The sequence below is a fragment of the Schistocerca americana genome, chromosome 2, assembly GCF_021461395.2.
Source record: "Schistocerca americana isolate TAMUIC-IGC-003095 chromosome 2, iqSchAmer2.1, whole genome shotgun sequence".
NCBI lineage: Eukaryota > Metazoa > Arthropoda > Insecta > Orthoptera > Acrididae > Schistocerca > Schistocerca americana.
Window position 1 is genome coordinate 251,050,589 of NC_060120.1, and position 25,822 is coordinate 251,076,410.

Sequence of the window (25,822 nt, forward strand, 5' to 3'; positions counted from 1 at the left end):
TTCTACTGTGATTATTGAAATTTTCATGGCTTAAAGAGTATTCCACGAAGTTTTTCAGGATTTCATCTGGGTGACATTAACTTCTTGCCTCAATATTTTGGCTGATAACTACTCAGCCATCTTAAGATGAGTGTTTTGCACTGGAGATCGCTAGTTCATATTACTAACTTTATACAAAAAATTGGTGTGGCAGTCCATGTGCAAACGCAGCCTCTAAATGGGCAGCCTCTGTCGAGTTCAGCACCCTCCATGAATATTGCTCCATCTGTGGCATACAGGCACATGTGTAGTGGTGGGCTCATGGAGTTAAAATGCAGATGTCAAATTAATACAATTAGTTGTCACTAGACCCTGTCATTAGTCACATAATATGACTTAAGAACAGTGGTCATAAAAAGATCCTAACTGACAGAGAGCAGAGAAGTGTGTCATATCTTGTCTATAATGACTGGTTTCAAACTCGTAGGAATAGCTGCTTTCAGTGAATACTGGAACATCTCAACCAGTTTCCAATTGATCATTGTGAAGGGAAGTGCATGGCCAAATCTGCATGTCTTCAGTGGGCCAAATAACACAGAATTTGGCCAATAGCTAACTGGAGGCAGTTACTGTGGTCCAGTGAGTCACAGGCTGCCTCTTCTCAAATGATGTAATACATTGAGTGTTTTATTATGCCAATGATGTGTTTAGCACACAGTGTGAGGAGCATGTACTTCAGGCAAGAGGTGGTTCTGTCATGTTTTAAGTGTGTTTTATCCAACATGACTTAGTCTCACTCATTCAGGTTACTGTGAAAGTAAGCCAGGTTATTTATTTCAACATTCTCAGTGACCAGTATTGTACTTTCTACCACATTTTCATTGTGAGTATACTGTGGACACTCTTGTCTTCCAAGACGACAGCAGTCATTTTCACAAGAGTCCATGCATACGTTCCTGGTTTGAAAAACACCCAGACACTGTATCACACCTCGTTTGGCCTTGTAAATCACTAATTTTTGGAACTTCCTGGAATAATAGGTGATGTGTAGAAATCAACTTCCCCTCCTTATCATCATCACTGAATGGCTTCAGATGGATTCACTACACCTGAAGAAATTTGGATGCCGTTCCTCATCAAACTGAGTTTATTATCAATGACAGAGCTTGTAACATTCATGGGGTGTTTCTCTCTTTTCAAAATTGAATCCATTGATACCAGTCTCTCAAAATTTATCCACCTGATACCCCTTTTGGTTGATTTGTGGAGTTTTCGGCTTTTTGTATGAGCTTGGTTTAAAAACACACTTTTTATTTATTACTCTTCCCTTATCAAAGGTAATGTCAATAAGAACATTTGGTAAGCTCGGAATGAAAATATAATAAGACACCCCTGGAACGTACAAGGATATTTAAGAATACAGAAATAAGTAAAATAGGATGTATAAATACCAATATAACATGTATTTCATAATAACACATGAATTTCTAATTTTTATTACACACTGTTCTCATCACAGTTTATATTTTTCAGACCAATGTTACTTCTTTGAATTTTATCTTTGGTGTAGGTTTGCCTTTGGTCTTGAGTTTGGTACCATATGAAGCAAACAGATGTGAACAATTGTAACTATGAGACAGTCATGTTATGACCAGTTTTTGTAAATAGTCTGTTCTGACAATGAGTCATGGAGTAGTAGACACAAGTGGATTTTGACTATTGTTAATACTGAAATGCAAGCCAGTGTCAATGCTCAATGTGAACTAGTTATTTTTGAATGAAATAGACAATCAAGAAGAAGATGTGTGTTTTAATCTTGAAATCAGAATGTGGGCCATTGTTATGATGACATCAATAGAAGAAATCCCTCCTAGACAATGCATCTAAGACAAGTCATTAAAATTATTAGCTTAACATGCTCTTCTGCAGTTAATTGAATGAAAGTGCAGTAACAAAGTTTATTTTCTCTAAAGCTGTCTTCATTTCAATAATATTATTGTGGGAGTTGGCATATTTTGAGGTGACCAGCTCTACACCTCCTTACTCATTAGTGTGGTGTCTCTTGGGGGTTGGTATTTCCTTGTCATTAATCATGTTTCATATTGAAATAAACATTCTTACCACCCTTTCTTTTCAAACTTTCTCTAAAAATATTTATAACTGTTTTATTTAACTTCTGTTACTTTGCTTCCACTTGTGGCATCGATAGGTCACATCGACCACACAAATTACAATCTTTGGAATATTAACTGCTCTGACGAGCTGCCATGCTTAATTCAGTCTGCCTTTGTACTTCATGCACTGTTCACGTGTATCAGTCTTTATGGTGAAATATATATGTGTATATAGAAACTTGGGAACTGTTTATTAGGTATATTACGATCTGTATCCAGAATCCCATACACTCTTCAGTAACCTGCCCCTCTTGAGGTAAAATTGCAAATAAAATGATTTAGATTCACTTTCTTTGATACTTCATTTCATAAAAACCAATCCAGTGAGTACAATGAGGGTGAGAGCAAGTATACCTAGTGAGCCTTCTTGAAACCAAGATAAGCCTGATGGAAAATAATGATGAGGGAAAGGTGAGGAAATCAGACAAAAGAGCCCCATGTACAAGTCTAGTGAGAGGCTTAAATTATACACATTGAGACAGGGAGAAAGATAATGAGAATGAAGGGAGTGGCTGATTTGAATGAATGGATGAATGCAGAAATGAAAAGCAAACAGTGCAGATTCCAAACGATGCTTCCCAGCTCATTATTATTTCAATGTGCGCTTCATCCAAAATGATGCATCAATCAAAGAAAACTCTCAGGATCATAACTGTAGGGAATTTAGCCCTGCTTAATTTAGTGATGAATGATCTTACTCAAAAATGCATCTTTTTCAAGCTAAGAATAAGAAACTGAAAGAAAATATGTCTTTTTTTGTAACTTCTTCATATTTTTATGCACATGTCAAAATTGATGTTCATAATAACGAACCAAAAAATATAAATGGGCAAATCTTCTAAACTGTTTCCAGTCACTGTGTGACTGGACTGTAAGCCTATTTACATAAACTGCACTACAATCTGAAGTAAAGAGAAAATGAGGTGCAACTAACAGTTATTAAAAGATTGTAATCTCTGTGAATCCATCATGTTTTTGTATTTTTTTATAATAAAAGATGCATTAATTTCCGCAGTATTCTTATAAATTTGTACAACCATGCCTGTTGCACAAAAACTACAATAATTGAAGCACTAGATGAATTTGTGGGTATTTATCCCTATGCTCATTGAAGGTAAGAGAAATTACCTAAAGATAGGAAAGGATGTGAATTTTATGTGTAAATAAACTGTGTACATCAGACCACAAGCTTACTTTGTGACGGGATAGCAGGAATTAGAGTCCAAATATCGACATTTGTCATTGTAGAGGCTTTGTGGACTATTGATAGTCACCAAAGAAGGTAGTTAGTGCCATCTAAGACATAAAATCTTTGGCTAGGAGAGACCATCATGTTCAGTGACTGTTACATGTAACAGCACTCTGTAGCAGATGGACAGTGTGGATAAAAAAAATGTGTTTGTCACCCACACTATATATTTTGCTACACAGGAGATGTGGCATGTGATTGGGTGGAAGGTTGGCAGATGGTGTGGAAGGGGGAACCAGCACAGGTTGTGCTAGTGACCAGTCACCACATGGCAGTAGGGTGTTTTGCTGTACTGTGTGAGCTGTCATGCAACCTCTGCCAGCTGAGCAATCAGAGATGGACAGGTGATGTAAACACTCTTACCAACCTTCTCACCAAAGGGCTCATGGTTGGAAGTAGCTGCTGCTGATGGACAATTCTGTGTGCCTGATCCAGCAGCCTCTAAGGGGTCTGCTAAGTGTTAGAGCAGCTGAACTTGTATATCATGTCATAGCTTAACAAGCCATATTGTACACAGGGTGACGTCTGGCTTGACCTCGGAACCGACTCATGCCCACAGATGTCACCACAGCTGTGAAGGCGATCTGTTGCTGACTTGCTCCTCATTGATGATATGATGAATTGCTTCTGTGGGAGGATGCAACAGATGTTCGATGATAACTGGCTTTGTGGTAGCATGTTTGGATTGTGCAGGAGTGCTCAAAATCAGGGCACTAATGAGGTCGGTATGGTCATGAAGGTGGATGACCAAACATAACAATCAAGTGTCATATTTAGGATGCCATATATGTTGAAAATTTTATCAACCAGAGCGTACCACATGTTTGCCTTTTCCTTTTGGAGCTGTGGTACTTGCGAAATCTACCCGCTGGGACATGTTGCATAGAAGTTGGCTGGCTCAATATACAGTGGAAGAGGGACAGCAATGTGGCTGGTTGCAATGGTACCTCCACAGTTGTGAGCATGAAATATTGATTGAGAACACCATGTGAGAAAGGAGGTCAGTGCAGTGTGTCACCCAAGGTCCCCGTGTGGGGACGGGTGTGGGTGGGCAAAGCGTTGACCACATGTGCTGCGTGGGTCAGCAGGCATGGAAGTGAAACCAACTGATATGTATGGGATGACTGTGACCATCTGAAGGCAAGACAGAAATTTCTTGAGAAACTGCTGGGGAGCCAAACAGAAACACTGCGACACTGGCATTTCATAAGTGTCCACTGCCTGTTTTGGGTTGAAAACCAATGAAGGTGGTGTATGCATAGGAGGAATGATTGTGAGATGAATTCTTGCTTTAAATGATGTAGACCTAAATATATCTCTCATTGTCAGAATAGGAGAAAGCAGTTGCATCTAGAACACTTAATGTTCACGTCTGGAATAGGCATCCAGTTTCAACTTTGCATGCTTAATCTGCCTCTAGCTGATGTCATTCTCTTTGTGCAATCTCATAGAAACAACCACACAGCTGTGAGTTGCTGTTTCACTGAAATATACCTGAGATGTGTTCATCATGTCTATCACAGACATCCTAACATCTATAAATCTATTATTGATGATGAGAAGAATTGTAATATGAACAATGATTGTGATAAAATAATTGATGTCCTTCATTATCAAACTGTATTTTGTGGTGGTCAACTCAACTTTGTCTTAGCTAGTGTAGTTGTTATTTCTGGTGAAACATTCCTTACTGTTACAAATATTCACATATATGCAGCTCTATGTTGGTTACTGAGCAGTTTGGACTGTTACTCTCCTCATAATGTTTTGACATGTAGGATGTTTATGGTTACTTCGGTTGAAGTTAAGAATGATGGTGATATTTTAGACAGTTTTTTTATTGATAAACCAATGTGTGTGCATACTTTGTTTAATCTTCCAGAACTTATTAAGTGAATTTGGTAATCTGCCAATAGTCAGTACTAGTCGCAAACATAGTTCAGGTGTGGAGCGAGCTTTCTGTGTGTTGGAGTTCAACAAAAACAAGTGGGCTACAGCTGTTCAATGGATGTTTAGAACCAAGTACGGTAAGAAGCCACCAGCAAGGAGAGACATTTACCACTTGCACAACAAATTCGTTATGATGGGTTGTTTGTGCCTGGCAAAGAGAAGCGGACATCCCAGTGTGAGTAAAGTGAATGTGGAGCACGTACGAGAGACATTCATAAGGAGTCCAGAGAAAGTGGTGCATCGTCCATCCCGTTAACTCTAAATGGCTCCAATGACAGTGTGGAAAGTCCTGCAACAGAAGCCGTCTATGAAGCCACTTAAATTGGAGCAGGATGGGGCTCCAACCCATTTTCATTGTGAAGTTCATGGATACTTGAACACGGAGGAGTCGCATTGATGGATGGGTGTGCTACTGAAGGGGACAACTGTTTCATGAAATGGTCTCCCCAATCACCAGATCTCACTCAGTGTGACTTCTTCTGTGGAGACACATTAAAGATCTGGTGTATGTACCACCTCAGCCATGTGATGTAGCAGAGCTCCAGGATGGGTATGTCAAGAATTCGATTACTGTATTGACATCTGCTGGGTCACTTATGGGTCATATATCGAATGTTTGTAAAAAAACTTTCAGAGTTTCTCTTCAAAACATAATATGTGTGACATCTGTACAATGTTTAGTTCTTGTGCTATAAATAATTGAAAGTGTTTTGGACTTTATGCACACCCTGTATACATATCCCTAAAGGCTCCCTTTCACTATAGAATTCATATAACTTAATGAATGGTATTAATGCCAGTTTCCTTAACTAATTCTTAACTTCATACACGCAAGTCTTTCACATATATGCATATGGAATCAATATGTTCGCACGGCTCCCCCCCCCCCCCCCCCCGCCCCCCCTTGCCAGAGGTTTGAGTCCTCTCTTGGGCATGGGTGTGTGTGTTGTCCTTAGTGTAAGTTAGTTTAATTAGTGTGTAAGCCTAGGGACCAATGACCTCAGCAGTTTGGTCCCATAGAATCTTACCACAAATTTCCAAATTTTCCAAATCAATATGTACATTAGTCTCAAATCAAAACAATATGTGATGTAACCTTTCCTGATACTAATTTTTATGCTACAATAATACTCACCTTCTTTTCAGAAATACTGTTGCCAATGCCATTTTGGATGTGTTTGAGCTCTGCCTCACTAATTCTGGGATGATCTGTTGGGTTGTCATACGTAAGCCACCACCAGCTGATAAACCACAATATTCCAATTGTACCAGTGACATAAAACACTGCCTGCCAGTTGAGAAAGTGAATGATCATTCCACATAGAGGAAAGGTCAATGCAGCACCCACAGAACTACCTGTAATATTTTTGAAAGAACTAGTAACAAAGCTCACCTTAAATCATACAAACAATAACATGGAGCATTATAATATACTTAAAGGAAAATTCACATTAAATTTATTTTCACTCAGAGTAAAACAGTATCAACAATTTACAGAACTCTGAATATGAATGCGGGATACTGCAACAGATAAACAGCAAAACACCCAGAAACAAACAATGGAAAATCAAGGATGGAATGTAACAATATTATGAGAAGGAAAGTTGCTATTCACCACATAGCGGAGATGCTGAGTCACACACACATGTGTGCGCACACACACACACACACACACACACACACACACAAGCCGGCCAAAGTGGCCGTGTGGTTAAAGGTGCTGCAGTCTGGAACCGCAAGACCGCTACGGTCGCAGGTTCGAATCCTGCCTCGGGCATGGATGTTTGTGATGTCCTTAGGTTAGTTAGGTTTAACTAGTTCTAAGTTCTAGGGGACTAATGACCTCAGCAGTTGAGTCCCATAGTGCTCAGAGCCATTTGAACCATTTTTGAACACACACACACACACACACGTGCGCACGCACAACTGCAGTCTCAGGCAACTGGAACCACACTGCGAGCAGCAACACCATTGGATGATGGGAGTGGTGACTGTTTGGGGATAAGGAGGAGGCTGGGGCAGGGAGGTAGAGGGATAGTATGGTGGAGGTGGTGGAGAGTGAAGTGCCGCAGGTTAGGTGGAGGGCATGGGAGAGGTGGGGATGGGGGGGGGGGGGGGAGGAGACAAAGTGGCAGAAAAGGAGAGAAATAAAAAGACCAGGTGTGGTGGTGGAATGATGACTGTGTAGTACTGGGAGCAGGGAAGGGGCTGGATGGGTGAGGACTGTGACTAATGAGGATTGAGGCCAGGAGGGTTATGGGAACGTGGGATGTATTGCAAGGAAAGTTCCCACCTTTGTAATTCAGAAAAGTTGGTGTTGGTGGGAAGGATCCATATGGCAGGGGGTGTGAAACAGTCATGAAAATGAAGGATATCACGTTTGGCAGTGTGTTCAGCAACAGTGTGGTTCATTTGTTTGTTGGGCACAGTTTGCCGGTGGCCATTAATGTGGAAAGATAGCTTATTGGTTGTCATGCCTACATAGAGTGCAGCACAGTTGTTGCAGCTTAGTTTGTAGACCACATGGCTGGTCTCACAGGTAGCCCTGATCTTGATGGGTAGGTGTGGACCAGATTGGAGTAGGTGTGGTGGGAGGATGTGTGGGATGGGCCTTGCATCTAGGTCTATTGTTAAACCACCAAGATATATTTACTTGCATTTTTCAGTGTTGCATCTTAATTTTAAGTTTACATCTTTTTTTATTTAAACTACATTTACATCTGTACTTCAAAAACCACCTGATGGTGTGCAGCAGAGAGTAGTTTGCATATCACTGTTACCCTCACCATTTCCTGTCCCAGCTGTAAATGATCCACAGAGTGAATGATTCTTGGTAAGCCTCCATGTGATCTCAAAGCTTTCTCATTTTACCTTTGATGTCTTTTCACAGGATGTACATGGCAAGAAACAACATATTGATTGACTATTCCAGGAATGTATTCTCTCAGTTTTAACACTAAACCACATGGTGATGCAGAATGTCCCTCTTGCAATGTCTGCTATCAGAGTTGGCTGAACATCTCCATGACACTTTTATGCTTACTAAGTGAACCTGTAATGAAACATGCTGTGGTCCTTTGAATTTTCCCCGTTTCCTCTATCAGTTCTAATTGGTATGGACCCCAGATTGGTGAGCAATATTCAAGCACTGGTTGGGAGAAAGCCTTGTAAGCTAACTCCTTTGTTTGTGGACTACATTTTCTAAAGGATTCCGACAACGAATATGAGTCTGATATCTACCTTACCTGCAATTAGTTTTGTGTTCTACTTGAAACTGCTGTACACAGAGAGGCCCACATATTTTATGGATGAGACTGTGTCCAGTAATAGTTCTGCAATCATTTAATCATACAATAATGGGACTTTCTGCAACTTATGCAGAAAAAGTTACATACATTTACATTGTTTATTTATGTGTAGTGCATTACATTTGTTTATGATGAGAGTCAACGCCTATCCCTGCAACAAGTGTTAATTCTCTGCAGGTATTCCTTAATTTTGTTACCATTTTCTAGTACTGTGACTTCATGTACACAACAGTATCACCATGAGAAGCCCCATAGGAAGTACAACATTATCCATTAGATCATTTACATGTGGAAATTAATAGTCCTATCAGCAAAAGCTTGACAAACTGATCAACAAATATCTCCATTTGACCCCATAGTGGAGAGCACTCCTCATTTTGCTATTGAACTTCTTTGTAGTAACTTGTTCTCATCTGTCAGAACAAACTGTGATTTGTATCATGGATGTGGCCTGCCTTATACTCTGGGCTTGAATGGAATATTGGAATTGAGTTTGAATTAGAATGGTTCGAAATTTATGTCTGTTCTTATTTCTGTGTGGAATTAGTAAACAACTGGCAATGATGGCAGTTGGATTTTCATGCATGATTCTTGCAGATTTGATGATGACTACCAGCATGTTCTTGAAGGTTGTGCTTCAAAGTTTACTGCAGTAGCAGCTGGGAGAGAAAGATTATGAATTACAAAAACAGGAACACATGGCCATGTTGGATAGGACACTAGGACACTCACAATGGGACACATCCTTGGAACAGGAAATCGCCGTGGTGCAGCATGCCCATAAGCCACACACCACACAAACATGGTGGGCTGTTTCCCCACAAGCCCCTTCCTTCATGTGCTGCTTTTTTTTTTTTTTTTTTTTTTTTTTTTTTTTTTTTTTTTCCCTCCAACATGACCAACTGAACTGCCTCAAGCATTGGTCTTCCTGCCATCACTGTTGGAGTCCGATGGTTCAACACTCCAACACATGTGCTGTCTCACATCTCCTTATGGGTCCCAAACTTGGCTTTACTTGGAGGAAATCTTTTGCTTTTATCTTGATGGGGAAGCTCAGCAGGCAATGGACAGCTTTCCTATTACAAGAACATGTATCACTCACGCTGTCAACATGAATCCTGTTCTCCACCAGGTGCAGCAACATATCCAGTGGTGGTGGCCAGAATGATCTCTGGCCTGAGTGTCAGACCCAGTCCATAATCATTTTGTGCTGTGCCAAAGACTGACTCTTGTCAGTGGTGTGACCTTCTTGACAATGGAACATGTTGTCCCTGTTCATTCTGGCTTACCTTCAGCGAGACAAACTTTGCCTCTTGCAGTGTGGCCACTGTGGCGTACTACACATGAAGAAGCTTGCTCACTGCTATGTCTGCTGACCTAGTGTTGACCGGGAAATTGAAAACTTAATTCCTGTGTATCCCAATGTGCAGGTCACCAGGCCACTCCACACCAATGTTACTTGCAATGGCCTACATCCACACAGCCATGGGAATGCATCCACCTGGGTTTTGGAGGCCCTTTCTTGAATGCACTTTGGTTGCACGTCATTGATGCATGCTCCTCGTTCCCGTACATGATCAACTGCGCAAGATAATGGGCACTGCTGCATTATAATACATATCACAGCTGTGGCACTGTCTGCTGAGACTTCTACATCTACATCTACATCCATACTCCACAAGCCACCTGACAGTGTGTGGTGGAGGGTACCCTGAGTACCTCTATTAGTTCTCCCTTCTATTCCAGTCTCATATTGTTCGTGGAAAGAAGGATTGTCGGTATGCTTCTGTGTGGGCCCTAATCTCTCTAATTTTATCCTCATGGTCTCTTCGTGAGATATACGTGGGAGGGAGCAATATACTGCTTGACTCTTCGGAGAAGGTATGTTCTCGAAACTTTAACAAAAGCCCGTACCGAGCTACTGAGCGTCTCTCCTGCAGAGTCTTCCACTGGAGTTTATCTGTCATCTCCGTAACGCTTTCGCGATTACTAAATGATCCTGTAACAAAGTGCGCTGCTCTCTGTTGGATCTTCTCTCTCTCTTCTATCAACCCTATCTGGTACGAATCCCACACTGCTGAGCAGTATTCAAGCAGTGGGCGAACAAGCGTACTGTACCCTACTTCCTATGTTTTCGGATTGCATTTCCTTAGGATTCTTCCAATGAATCTCAGTCTGGCATCTGCTTTACCGACGATCAACTTCATATGATCATTCCATTTTAAATCACTCCTAATGCGTACTCTGGAATTATCTGCTTCCAGTTGCTGACCTGCTATTTTGTAGCTAAATGATAAGGGATCTATCTTTCTATGTATTCACAGCACATTACACTTGTCTACATTGAGATTCAATTGCCATTCCCTGCACCATGTGTCAATTCGCTGCAGATCCTCCTGCATTTCAGTACAATTTTCCATTGTTACAACCTCTCGATACACCACAGCACCATCTGCAAAAAGCCTCAGTGAACTTCCGATGTCATCCACCAGGTCATTTATGTATATTGTGAATAGCAACGGTCCTATGACACTCCCCTGTGGCACACCTGAAATCACTCTTACTTCGGAAGACTTCTCTCCATTGAGAATGACATGCTGCGTTCTGTTATCTAGGAATTCCTCAATCCAATCACACAATTGGTCTGATAGTCCATACGCTCTTACTTTGTTCATTAAACGACTGTAGGGAACTGTATCGAATGCCTTGCAGAAGTCAAGAAACACGACATCTACCTGTGAACCCGTGTCTATGGCCCTCTGAGTCTCATGGACGAATAGTGCGAGCTGGGTTTCACACGACCGTCTTTTTCGAAACCCATGCTGATTCCTACAGAGTAGATTTCTAGTCTCCAGAAAAGTCATTATGCTCGAACATAATACGTGTTCCAAAATTCTACAACTGATCGACGTTAGAGATATAGGTCTATAGTTCTGCACATCTGTTCGACATCCCTTCTTGAAAACAGGGATGACCTGTGCCCTTTTCCAATCCTTTGGAACGCTACGCTCTTCTAGAGACGTACGGTACACCGCTGCAAGAAGGGGGGGGCAAGTTCCTTCACGTACTATGTGTAAAATCGAACTGGTATCCCATCAGGTCCAGCGGCCTTTCCTCTTTTGAGCGATTTTAACTGTTTTTCTATCCCTCTGTCGTCTATTTCGGTATCTACCATTTTGTTATCTGTGCGACAATCTAGAGAAGGAACTACAGTGCAGTCTTCCTCTGTGAAACAGCTCTGGAAAAAGACATTTAGTATTTCAGCCTTTAGTCTGTCATCCTCTGTTTCAGTACCATTCTGGTCACAGAGTGTCTGGACATTTTGTTTTGATCCACCTACCGCTTTGACATGAGACCAAAATTTCTTAGGATTTTCTGCCAAGTCAGTACACAGAACTTTACTTTCGAATTCATTGAACGCCTCTCGCATAGCCCTCCTCACACTACATTTCGCTTTACGTAATTTTTGTTTGTCTGCAAGGCTTTGGCTATGTTTATGTTTGCTGTGAAGTTCCCTTTGCTTTCGCAGCAGTTTTCTAACTTGGTTGTTGTACCACGGTGGCTCTTTTCCATCTCTTACAATCTTGCTTGGCACATACTCATCTAACGCATATACAGGGTTATTACAAATGACTGAAGCGATTTCACAGCTCTACAATAACTTTATTATTTCAGATATTTTCACAATGCTTTGCACACACATACAAAAACGCAAAATGTTTTTTTAGGCATTCACAAATGTTCGATATGTGCCCCTTTAGTGATTCGGCAGACATCAAGCCGATAATCAAGTTCCTCCCACACTCGGCGCAGCATGTCCCCATCAATGAGTTCGAAAGCATTGTTGATGCGAGTTCGCAGTTCTGGCACGTTTCTTGGTAGAGGAGGTCTAAACACTGAATCTTTCACATAACCCCACAGAAAGAAATCGCATGGGGTTAAGTCGGGAGAGCTTGGAGGCCATGGCATGAATTGCTGATCATGATCCCCACAACGACCGATCCATAGGTCTTCCAATCTCCTGTTTAAGAAATGCCGAACATCACGATGGAAGTGCGGTGGAGCACCATCCTGTTGAAAGATGAGGTCGGCGCTGTCGGTCTCCAGTTGTGGCATGAGCCAATTTTCCAGCATGTCCAGATACACGTGTCCTGTAACGTTTTTTTCGCAGAAGGAAAAGGGGCTTTAAACTTTAAACCGTGAGATTGCACAAAACACGTTAACTTTTGGTGAATTGCGACTTTGCTGCACGAATGCGTGAGGATTCTCTACCGCCCAGATTCGCACATTGTGTCTGTTCACTTCACCATTAAGAAAAAATGTTGCTTCATCACTGAAAACAAGTTTCGCACTGAACGCATCCTCTTCCGTGAGCTGTTGCAACCGCGCCAAAAATTCAAAGCGTTTGACTTTGTCATCGGGTGTCAGGGCTTGTAGCAATTGTAAATGGTAAGGCTTCTGCTTTAGCTTTTTCTGTAAGATTTTCCAAACCGTCGGCTGTGGTACGTTTAGCTCCCTGCTTGCTTTATTTGTCGACTTCCGTGGGCTACGCGTGAAACTTGCCCGCACGCGTTCATCCGTTTCTTCGCTCACTGCAGGCCGACCCGTTGATTTCTCCTTACAGAGGCATCCAGAAGCTTTAAACTGCGCATACCATCGCCGAATGGAGCTAGCAGTTGGTGGATCTTTGTTGAACTTCGTCCTGAAGTGTCGTTGCACTGTTATGACTGACTGATGTGACTGCATTTCAAGCACGACATACGCTTTCTCGGCTCCTGTCGCCATTTTGTCTCATTGTGCTCGCAAGCGCTCTGGCGGCAGAAACCTGAAGTGCGGCTTCAGCCGAACAAAACTTTATGAGTTTTTCTACGTATCTGTAGTGTGTCGTGACCATATGTCAATGAATGGAGCTACAATGAATTTATGAAATCGCTTCAATCATTTGTAATAGCCCTGTAGTATGATGGTTTTGAACTTTGTCCACTGATCCTCAACACTATCTGTACTTGAGACAAAACTTTTGTGTTGAGCCATCAGGTACTCTGTAATCTGCTTTTTGTCACTTTTGCTAAACAGAAAAATCTTCCTACCTTTTTTAATATTCCTATTTACGACTGAAATCATCGATGCCGTAACCGCTTTATGATCGCTGATTCCCTGTTCTGGGTTAACTGTTTCAAATAGTTTGGGTCTGTTTGTCACCAGAAGGTCTAATATGTTATCGCCATGAGTCAGTTCTCTGTTTAACTGCTCAAGGTAGTTTTCAGATAAAGCACTTAAATAAATGTCACTGGATTCTTTCTCCCTGCCACCCGTTATGAACATTTGAGTCTCCCAGTCTATATCCGGCAAATTAAAATCTCCTCCCAGAACTATAACATGGTGGGGAAATCTACTCGAAATATTTTCCAAATTATCCTTCAGTTGCTCAGCCACAACAGCTGCTGAGCCAGGGGGCCTATAGAGACATCCAATTACCATGTCTGAGCCTGCTTTAACCATGACCTTCACCCAAATCATTTCACATTTCGGATCTCCGTCAATTTCCTTCGATACTATTGCACTTCTTATCGCTATAAACACGCCTCCCCCTTCACTGTTCAGCCTGTCTCTGCGGTATACATTCCAATCTGAGTTTAGGATTTCATTACTGTTTACATCTGGTTTCAGCCAACTTTCTGTCCCTAGTACTATATGGGCGTTGTGACCACTTATTAATGAGAGCAGTTCTGGGACCTTTCTATAGACGCTCCTGCAGTTTACTGTTAGCACATTAATATTGTTATTCCCCGTTGCATTTTGCCTACTCCTAGCTTGCCGCGTCTCAGGAGGCGTCTTGTCGGGCCTAGGGAAGGAATTCTCTAACCTAAAAAACCCCCATGTGCACTCCACACATACTCCATTACCCTTGTAGCCACTTCCGGCGTGTAGTGCACGCCTGACCTATTCAAGGGGACTCTACATTTCTCCACCCGATAGCGGAGGTCGAGAAATTTGCACCCCAGATCTCTGCAGAATCGTCTGAGCCTCTGGTTTAAGCCTTCCATTCGGCTCCAAACCAGAGGACCGCGATCGGTTCTGGGAATGCTACTACAAATAGTTAGCTCTGATTCCACCCCGCGAGCGAGGCTTTCCACCTTCACCAATTCCGCCAACTGCCTGTACGAACTGAGGATGACCTCTGAACCCAGACGGCAGGAGTCATTGGTGCCAACATGAGCAACAATTTGCAGTCGGGTGCACCCAGTGCTCTCTATCGCCGCCGGTAGGGCCTCCTCCACATCTCAGATGAGACCCCCCGGCAAGCAGACAGAGTGAACACTGGCCTTCTTCCCCGACCTTTCCGCTATTTCCCTAAGGGGCTCCATCACCCACCTAACGTTGGAGCTCCCAATAACTTAACGTATTGTGTGAAATTTCCCCAATAATTTTCTGATGAGAGAGAAAGGTGATTCTGAAAAAATAAGTGTCAACACAAGTCATCCATAATGAAAAAGTTCTACTTCAATTCATATAAGGTTTGATTGTGTTTTGAATGAGATGTTAGGAATTGGTGTTAACAAACGAAAAATAACATTTCAATGATGTAGTATTGAAATGGAAACTATAAATATAGCAAGATTCTTGACTAATGTATGTGGATTCTGAGGATTTAATGATCTAGAAACAAACAAAAAATTGAATTTTATACCAATTATGAATTGAAGAATATTTTAAATTTTGTGATAAGTAATTTTAATGAATGAGATTTAATTGTTAAACATAACTGACTGTGTGTGACCAAACATGGTTGGCCACAGATGGAGATTTGACCAGGACGGTGGTCATACGACTTACGGGGCTGAGAGCATGCAGGGAGGTTTTTGTAGTCTTTTGCCAGTGGACACCAATTGGGTAAGACCGTTTAGGTGGTGAAGGGCGGCATGGGTAGATAAGTGGAGTATGGCATTTTGGAAATACGAGGGCCGTTCAGAAAGTAACCTCCGGTTGATTTAAAAAAATACACCAAGTTAAATAAAAATATTTTAATATATACATCTTACAACTACATCTTTGCACTATTTTTCTACATAGTCTCCATAGCGATTGAGGCACTTATCGTATCTCTTCACAAGCTTTGAAATTCCTTCTGCATAAAAATCACCCGCTTGTGCCTGGAGCCAGCCTGTGACCGCATCTTTGAGCTCTTCGTCGTCATCAAACCGCTGTGACCCGAGCCATTTCTTCAAATGCATGAAGAGGTGATAATCACTTGGCACCAGGTCTGGGCTGTAAGGTGGATGGTTGATAACGTCCCACTTGAAGGACTCAAGAAGGGCCGTTGTTCTGCGAGCAGAGTGAGGATGGGCGTTATCGTGCAAAGAAACGATACCGGAAGTCAGCATACCACGGCGTTTGTTCTGTATAGCCCGTCGTAACTTTTTTATTGTTTCACAGTACACGTCTTGATTAATGGTCATACCACGTTCCATGAATTCAACCAACAACACCCCTTTGGCATCCCAAAACACCGTTGCCATCAGTTTTCTGGCAGAAAAATCTTGCGAGGCTTTTCTTGGTTTGGTAGGCGAATTTGAATGTGCCCACATCTTTGATTGTTCTTTTGTCTCAGGGTTCACGTACTTAATCCAGGTTTCGTCACCGGTCACAATTCTGTTTAACAATGGTTCTCCTTCGTCCTCATAACGTGACAGAAAGTCTAATGCAGAGGCCATTCTTTGAGTTTTGTGGTGGTCGGTAAGAATTTTGGGCACCCATCGTGCACAGAACTTACGGTAGCCCAATCTTGCTGTCACTATCTCGTACAAGAGAGTCTTAGAAATCTGTGGAAAACCAGTAGACAACTTCGACATTGAGAAACGTCGATTTTCACGAACTTTTGCATCAACTGTCTGAACGAGTTCGTCAGTCACCAATGATGGTCTACCACTCCTCTCTTCATCATGAACGTTTTCTCATCCACTTTTAAATAAACGTACCCATTCACGGACAACTCCTTCACTCATAACTCTTGGTCCGTACACGGCACAAAGCTCACGATGAATAGCTGCTGCAGAATATCCTTTGGCTGTAAAAAACCTTATGACAGCACGCACTTCACATTTGGCGGGGTTTTCTATTGCAGCACACATTTCAAACTGCCACAAAAACTAAACTAGCGCAGGTACGACGTTCACTCGACCACAGCTTGATGCCGACTGACCTGTTGAGTGTGTGAACGCACAGATGGCGTCGCTACTCCCCCCACAACCCGCACTGTGACCAATAGGAGGTTACTTTCTGAACCGCCCTCGTATTTTGATGTTAGGACTGAAATATGTTTCAGTGCTTCTGAAATACCATTAGCTGGTCGTCTTTTGAGCACCAAGCAATGTCTTTCCTGGATTCACATATACATAATTTGTCAGTAAACTGCTTTCATGCACTGGCAGACATGTGACCATTTCCAGTTGTGCTTGGAATAATATCATGTTGATGACTCTTTGAATGTGAACTATTATCATTAAATCCTTTGCTTTTGAAGTGTTAATGTGCTTGTTTTCATAATTCACTGGCCACTTGATGAACTTATAACATGCTAATTGTGGTGTAAATGCAATGGTGGACAACTGCTCTCCTCAAGTAGACAAACCATCTGCTAATATCAGGTTGTTCACTTGCCCCTTCAGTGGAAAAATAGCATTGTTTCCTGTTACTGAAGTTTCATAGGCTCAGTGGGTGTTTATTAGTGCACACTACTCCCTTCTACGTTGCAACTGCTGCTCCTTGATAGTGGAGTCTACTGTGTGTGCCCTCACATGGATCTTTTCCATTGAAGGTCAACCCCCCCCCCTCCCCCCCCCCCCCCCCCCCCCCGGCCACACACACATCCTCATGACGGATAATGGGTCATATTTCACATCTCAGACTTTTCAAGGCCTTTGGGTGTGGCATGGCATTCACAACATCGTGGTGCCCCATTTCACCTGCAGTCCAACGGATTGGTAGAACACCTCATATGTACCTTAAAAATGCAGATGGTCCCCTCCTATTGGTGAGAAGGGCCCAGCAGAGCTGCTATATGGGTGTCAGCTGCAAACAGTGTTGCAGCTCTGGCTGCCAACCTTCACCTGCCTCGTATGCTTCCATTGATGCACTACATTCCAGAAACCCCCATCTGGGCTCACATCTTTGGCTGCTATGAGTGATGGTTTCTGGCAGTTGTCTATGAACTGCAGATTCAGTGCAACTTCATGCTGCAGATGGGTGACAGGCTAGTGGCCCACCATCACAACCAAGTACACCTATGGGCTGCTAGACGGTACCACACTCCTCAGCTATGCCAGTTCACACACTATATGGTAAAACTAGATAGTTATATAGTTATAGTTATCTAACAGAAAAACTTATCTTTTGGGATTATGAATGAGATATAATATATTAAGTTTTGGATTGTTATCCATTTGAGGCACTGAAAACCATAAAGTACATCATTGCTGATTGGGAGACTGTAGCATGGTTCTGATATCTGTTGATCTTATGGTGTGTTAGGTTTATCTGTGCTGCAGGCCCACTTTATATATCTATGGACATTGACAAAAAGCTGTCTCAGTTAAATGTGGTATTGACGATGGTGTGCTTTTGGTCCTTATGCTTCTCAGCACCTCATTTGTATTCTAGTAGAGTGATTATGTTGGTAAGCAGTATTACATGAATTTAACTGTTTTCACAAATGACAGTTTGTGTGTGGAACTGTTTGTTTACCGTACTGGAATCTGCTTTCACTTGTAGTGTCAACATGAACTCTGTAGAATCTGTTTTAAGTGCTAACAGAAAAGAAAATTACCAGGAAAAGTTAGCCACAAAGGAATTACAGCCTCTCAGACCAGATCCACTCACTAACAAAATCAAATAAGTGTGGTACAAGTGAACAAAGAAAGATATAATAAGTGTAAGTTGTTGTGTGTGAGCAACATGAGAGTGTCTGATTTTCAGTCCACAAGTTAATTCATTAACTAAAACATGCATTAGGGATCTTGTACATATGCCAGAAAAAAATAAAAAGCACAAAAACTCCCACTTTCACAAAATGCTAATTAGATTAACGAAAGCTTACACATTACTTTGTCCTTGCCCTAAACTGTACTTAATTATGTAAAAAAATAAAAAAAAAATATCCAAAAACAATTCTTTCTTTTTTTCAGACAAATTATGCATATTATTGCTATTATTATTATTATTATTATTATTGTTATTATTGCTGTTATTATTACTATTACTGGCAGTGGCTGTAGTTGAAAAGCATAACTATTATACAGAGGATGCTATTAATTTTACCCTCTCATATCTGTCTGAATCCAAAAATTTCTAAACACCTAGAATGTATGCTCAGAAGCTGCCACTGTTTTAGGGGGATCATGAGAAATTAAAAAGAAGAGAGCTTTTGCGGAATCAGTAAATAAGGAGGAAGAAGTTGGTTCTGTGAGTTTAACTGATGTGCAAAGTTAAGGAAGTTATTCTGCATATTTCTGAAGGACGTACACTCATCACCCCCTGGGATGGTGACACCACCTCAGAAGGGGGGATGAGGAGTGTAAGGACGATGATTGGGCAGACAAGGCTGAATCCTTTCGGGAATGATGTTGCCCAAGGATTAAGAGATTTATAAAGCTGATGATACTTGCAATGTTATAGGTACTGAGGATAAGAAAGAACATCATGTAATTGTTCTTTGGCAGCACACTGTCAAACACGGGAGACATTGTTTCAATGGAGCAAGGATACATTGTCACAAGGGTCTATTATCATAAAAAAGGAGTCAGTTAAACTGTGTACAACATCATTAAGATTCAACACAGGCAACAGAAGAAAGCTGGTTTTGATGGGAAAAGATAAAAAAGAGTGTGGCATTGCAAGTACTGGTAGTCATTCTGTGATTAGTACAAAAGTCAAGGGATTAAGTGACACTACCGACCACTGTAGAGTGACATGTGGTACGATATGTTGTTTTTGTATGAGCACGGTTTTAAGGTTGTGCTTTCTGAGAAAATGTTAGGGAAACTTTTGTTCCAAAGACAAAGTTCTGGATGATGTGTCAAAGCAGTGAGTAATGAAACCAGTGGATAGATGAAAAGAAATGCCAAGCACTAGAGGTCAATTGATTAGGACCATTTGATGTTAATGATGACTTTTCAAGGATGATTTGTTAGTGGGGAAAAAGTTTTGCAGTGTTATTTTTAGTTTGGTCCATACTGTCTAGCTGTACACAGTATTGGGCGATGTTAAGTTTGAGGTTAGTAGTGGTCATAGTAGGACCACTTACACTGTAAACCTGCCAGTTTATGTGAGAAAAACTGAAGTGATTGCTGTACACTTTTGACCTCCTGCTGAAGAACCAACCTGATAGCGATGACATTTGTGTCAGATGTAATAGTGAGTTGAGTGTGTGGAAGAGAGTGAGCCAAAGTGATGGCATGTTCATAGCAGTCTGCTGATCAACGGCAAGCTACATGTGGTGGGTCAACACCAGCTTATGATTACTGGGGAGGGTATTTGTTATGGAGTTAAGAAAATAAGGAAGTCCAAAGCAATCACTTTAACAGAATGTTTATTTACATACCTGTAACATGAAGACGGTCAATGGTATTGTACAAATGTAGGTGCAAAGATAAAGTACTCAGAACAATGATGTACAAACTTGCTGATCTTCCCACCTCCTCACCCTGGTCATCTTTCAGAGGGATGACCACTTGGGTTGGAATGGTAACAGCTCTTCCATTCGGGATAATGAGGAAGACAGTTTGAGGTAGTCTTCTCAAACTGATCTTAGTTCTTTCTCTTCAACATGTGGTGGTGAAGTAAATCCTCTTGAAGAAGTACAATATCTCCAGTCCACACCTTCAGTGGTTTGCCAGTGTTCTTAACATGATGGAAGGTCTGATGGAGCAATAAATACTGTTTGCTCCACTGCTTCCAAAAGTCATCAGATATCTTCTACAGCAGCTTAAATTGCCATACAATTTATTTATTTTTTTCTTTCATCTTGTGGCCCATGCGCAGGGTGACAAGTATTCTTCCCGCTTTGTCCTCCCCTTGTATGATGAAACTTGAAATGAGGGCGGGTTCTGTTTCACAAGTATAGTTTTTAAGCCTTCCTCGTCCATGTTGCAGCAGCCCAGTATCTTACAGAGGGATCATTTAATTGAGCCAACCATCTGCACTGACCATCCCCACCAAGCTGCTCATGGTGCTATGAATTTCCATTTGATACCCTGTAGTGCATTGAACTTGAGTGTCCTGTCAGCACAGGTAGCAGTCCACACTTCTGTTATCTCTTGGTTAGCATAATGGAAAGTTTAGCATTATCACAGTACATAGTATGTGGAGTAGTAACAGGCTAAAAGGAGTGGTCTGTTGTCGAATTGGTTGTTAGTTCCAAATGTACAACCCTAATTGCAGCACAGGTGATTAATAGGATATAACATGAATTTATAGTGGTACCTGATTTTGAGTACTGGGGACCAACAAAATAAACCCCATAAACTTCAAATGGCTTGTGAGGTTTCACTCTATCGGCTGATAGCGGTGCTCCTATCTGTTGGCCAGTGACATTATGTATAATTGTACAGGGATGACAACTATGTAGGACTGTCTTGATCACTTGACAGGCAGGTAGTTTCCAGAACAATTCTCTCAGTTGTAAGAGAACCACTTGCTAGCCATGAGGGTGTAGATTGAAATGCATTTACACAATCAGAACCATGGTGAGGTGATGGTTTCCTTCTAGAACAATGGAATGACACTCTTCAATAGATGTCTTGGGGTGTTGCAGGCAACCTCCTAAACATAATAAATTAGCATACAACTGTGGGTTAAAGCATTTTATCTTGGATGCGCTAGGAAATGGAAGTCCTTTGCTTAGAGTGACAATTTCCAGGGAGAAACATTCTTGCTGTACCATTTTAATCCAATGAAGACTAGAGTCTGCAGTCTCTTCCACAGTGAATTGTTTGCACATGTACATTTTCTGTAGGAGTGTTCTTTTGAAGTGGAGGACAGAAGCAGTGTTTGTAACAGTTTGTGGTAATAGCTGAATCTGTTTGAGTGTACGAGTGATTGTGGAGCCTGAATGACTAAAGTCTGAGCAGATTTATCTAACTTCCTAGCTTCCAATAAAATTTTAGATGCAATAGAAGAATAAAGTAGGATGCTGTGATAGCCATGGTGGTCCATTACACTAGACGTCTGATATTCACATTGTCTGAGTTGTGGATCCTCTTGAAAGTAAATCTGTTGGGTTGCCTTTGCCTGGCCAGTGTCTCCACCGAGACGGTGTGGTGTCTGTTTGTATTTTTGACACTGTTGCAAAGAAACTTATTCCAAGTTTCTGGATCAGCCTATATCCATCCACAGATTATAGCAGTATCAGTTCAAGGTGTCGCTCTGCCAAGATCAGTGGTTGTGACCGTGCAATAGTAGTGTGGTCGTCTGGCTCCTGTCAGTGCTGCTAACTGTTCAAGGAAGTGTTATTTTCTTCATGGGTGCTAATCTGCTATTATTACACATTAGTTTGGACTTGTCATCAGTAGAAGTGATACATAAGACAGTGCAATAAGTTCTCTCAGGTGCTTCATAAACAATGTGAATTTGAAATCTTTCGTTTCCTATCAGTTGGATCCATCTGGGAACAATAATATTAGGTAACTTAGGAAGATTTGACATTTAGGTGCTCCATCTGAGAGATAGGATGTGAGGCAGGAGCTCTTCCCAAGCTAGTCTGAGTAGCTGTGTCTTTTCCTAAAATGGATATCGAAGTTATTAATCCGAGAAGGTCATAAAGACCAGCTGATGCCTGTAGTAAGTATCTTATTGTTGCAGTTGTTTCTCAAAATGTTCCAGTGATTTGTCACTGACTCACTTTGAAGATGCCTTCTTCCTAGTTCCAAGTCGTCTCTGCAATCATGACTTTCGTTTGGATATCTCTTCTTTCCACCTTCTGCTGCCAATAATTCTTGTGAATACATAATCCTCTTCGGCAGTCAATTTTATTTTCTTCATTAGGGAAAACAACTCGCAATATAGCGAGACTAGGCTGCTTTCCGATTCAGTCCCTACAGCAAAGTCATCCACGTACGTGTTCTGATGCAGTAATGCATTTACTGTAAGGAACTGGGACTGATAAGTGTCTGCGAGTTCACGAATGGTTGCTGAAAATGAAATGAGCTGCATGTAAAGCCGAAAGGAAGCAGTGAGAATTCATAAATTGTCCTCTGTCTTGCATTAATGTGATCTTCAACCATGTAATTGTTGGTCTTGTACAGAAGCATTTAATAAGATCTCTGCTGTCACCGTGTAAAGAGAGCTGCAGAAATGCTTAAACAATGTCGACACTGAGTACAATGCGTCGCAGGCGTAATCACGTGAGGATCTCAATCCCTTGAGGCAACAAGTTAGGCCCGATTTATAAAGTATCATTATGAGAGGGTGCATATTCTCCATGCGAGGATCCATCAAAGATTATTTGCCATTTTGTGGTCCCCTGTCTCTCTCACTTGACCAGTTGATGAGGCAAATAAAATAAATTTGCTGATTCTTTTGCAGGAGCCAACTATAGGTGGTCGTTTTTAAAGTATTTTAACATTAACTTGTCATAAATGTGTCTTAGTTCACCATTTTTGCATAGTATTTCCTGCAAGGCACCAAAACACTTCCAGGCATTGTGAAAATTAAAGGTAGAACGACAACGGATTTTTGATGGAGGCGGACTAATTGCCGCTGGTGTGCAAGCATATACGTTGCGTGAAACTCTTCAGTACCGCTGATTCTTCCTAACTTCGTAATCGTTCTTCATCGGTGCTCATTCCTATTGACTCTGTGTCAAAAGCTACGTCTAGTGTTATCATTCGGTTCTTCAACAGCTAAATTAATGAAATTAACGACTGCATGTTGAGCTACCACACCCATGAGGATCCATCCGAATTTAGAGGACAACAATGCTAGAGACGGAGATACGCGTATTTGCACTTGTGACGACTGCTATTCTACCCTGTCACTAAGTATCGCCAAAATACCCAAAAAGTACCGTGTTAACTAAGGCAGTCAAAATCAAGTCGTATCTAGACGTTTCTCCAACTCTTACTTCCCACAACAATATCTGACAGTGCATTTATCCCAGCTTAGCATAGAATAACCTTATTAAATAAGATTTAATGACATTGACAAAAAATAAAACAATTTGCTTGTAACATCAATAAACAAAAGAGTACCAAAGTTGAGTGATGAACCCACAATTTTACATGACTCTCATTCAAAGTAATCACAACCTGTGTGGTTTGACAGCTACCCACCTTTGAATTACCCACTATGAATGTTAACAACAATAGCAAGCGGGCTTCACTGTCATTGATCAACGTTTAAGAAATAAATGGCGAGCGCCCTTGTCCAAGTAGCAAAACATTACAATACTTCTGGGAAGTGTTACGGCACACGAATTTAGACACATACCCTCCAAAAGTTATAAAAAATATACATGCAGCGGCAGCGGATTTAAAAAGTAAAAAAATGGCAATAATTAAAAGGGAAATGGCTACTGCTGAAGAAAGTCAACAATGTCTACGTATGTTGTGACGATGGTCGCGATATCGACGGCAGCTGGCTGGTTTTGATGAAACGCTTAGATCTGCTCCCACGGTCGTGTGATTGCAGCTGATGATTTTTCCCCGTAATCGGGCGGGCGGTGATATTCATTAAGCTGTAAATCTGATTACAGTGGCGTTTTGCAGGCCACAGGCTGGTCGATGTAATTGTTGTTACAGATGTCCGTCTGTGCACAGTTTTAATGTTTCTGGCGCACACAATTTAAGTTTGCTTATGCCACACACACTTTATAAAACTTGCCGACCGCGAATTCTGTCGAAAGTCAGTTCGTATTATGAGTGCCGCGATCGCGAAAAACCGTCCTGGGCGGGAATGTACTCCACACAATACACAGTTCGCATAAGTTCAGAACGACTGTTACTGATTATAGGCGTCCGGTACTTCATCGAAACGCGAATAAATAAGTAAGTTCACAGTAGTACTTGAGTGTACGAAAACACAGTCAAAATACAAGCGCAGTTCAATTCACAGACACAGAGCTACAATACCGTCCATTCTCGGTTGCATTGTCATAGTTATTTCGTCTCACGGCACAGTTTCAATATTTACTTCGCCCAGTTTCGACACTCACTATTATCATATCACGTCCTGGTATAAAACAGTCATTAAAAACGTACATCGCTTGCCACTAAACTCAATCTTCACCAGCTCGTAAAAGTCACGACTCCCACAGTAAAACATGTGTCCGCCTCTCTAGCTACCCGATTACACACCCCCGCTTTGTTGGTCCGACTATCGATATTGCTCTCTCTCAATACTCTCGCCTACAGTTTATACAACATCGAAGTAAATTACATATACCTTTACACAACTATTTCCTACCAAACTTATTACAGTAAACGGTAAACAAAAAAATTAAAGCTTTCCACAATCAATAAACTCTAAACATATTTATCTACTTACAAAAAAGAAATAATTTCCAGTTACATGTTACATCTAGAAAACAACTTTTATCTCCATATTACAGGAAAAACGAAAAATGCGCTACAACATCAAAGATATATGAACAGACGGAAAAAAGGAAAAAAAAAAACAAGATAAATATATATCTATCGCAAATAACGATGTCTTCACACGCTGCGTCATCCAGTAGTGTTTCTCTCCAGTAAGTAATTCTTTAGGAATACCACCTTCTCCTTCGGTGGAATCCACTAACTGCAAGTGTTCGTATTTTAATTTATCTTGACATCTTAGAGCACAGTCGGATGTTTCGTGAAGCTATGTAAATTCTCGAAAGCATTAAGCGTAAGATGAACTTTCTTGGCCGGCCGGAGTGGCCGAGCGGTTCTAGGCGCTACAGTCTGGAGCCGCGGGACCGCTACTGTCGCATGTTTGAATCATGCCTCAGGCATGGATGTGTGTGGTGTCCTTAGGTTAGGTTAGTTAGGTTTAAGTAGTTCTAAGTTCTGGGGGACTGATGACCTCAGAAGCTAAGTCTCATAGTGCTCAGAGCCATTTGAACTTTCTTGGATGCGCTGCTTAGCTAGAAACTCACAAATTCACGAGGCATGGCTGTTAACCCTAGG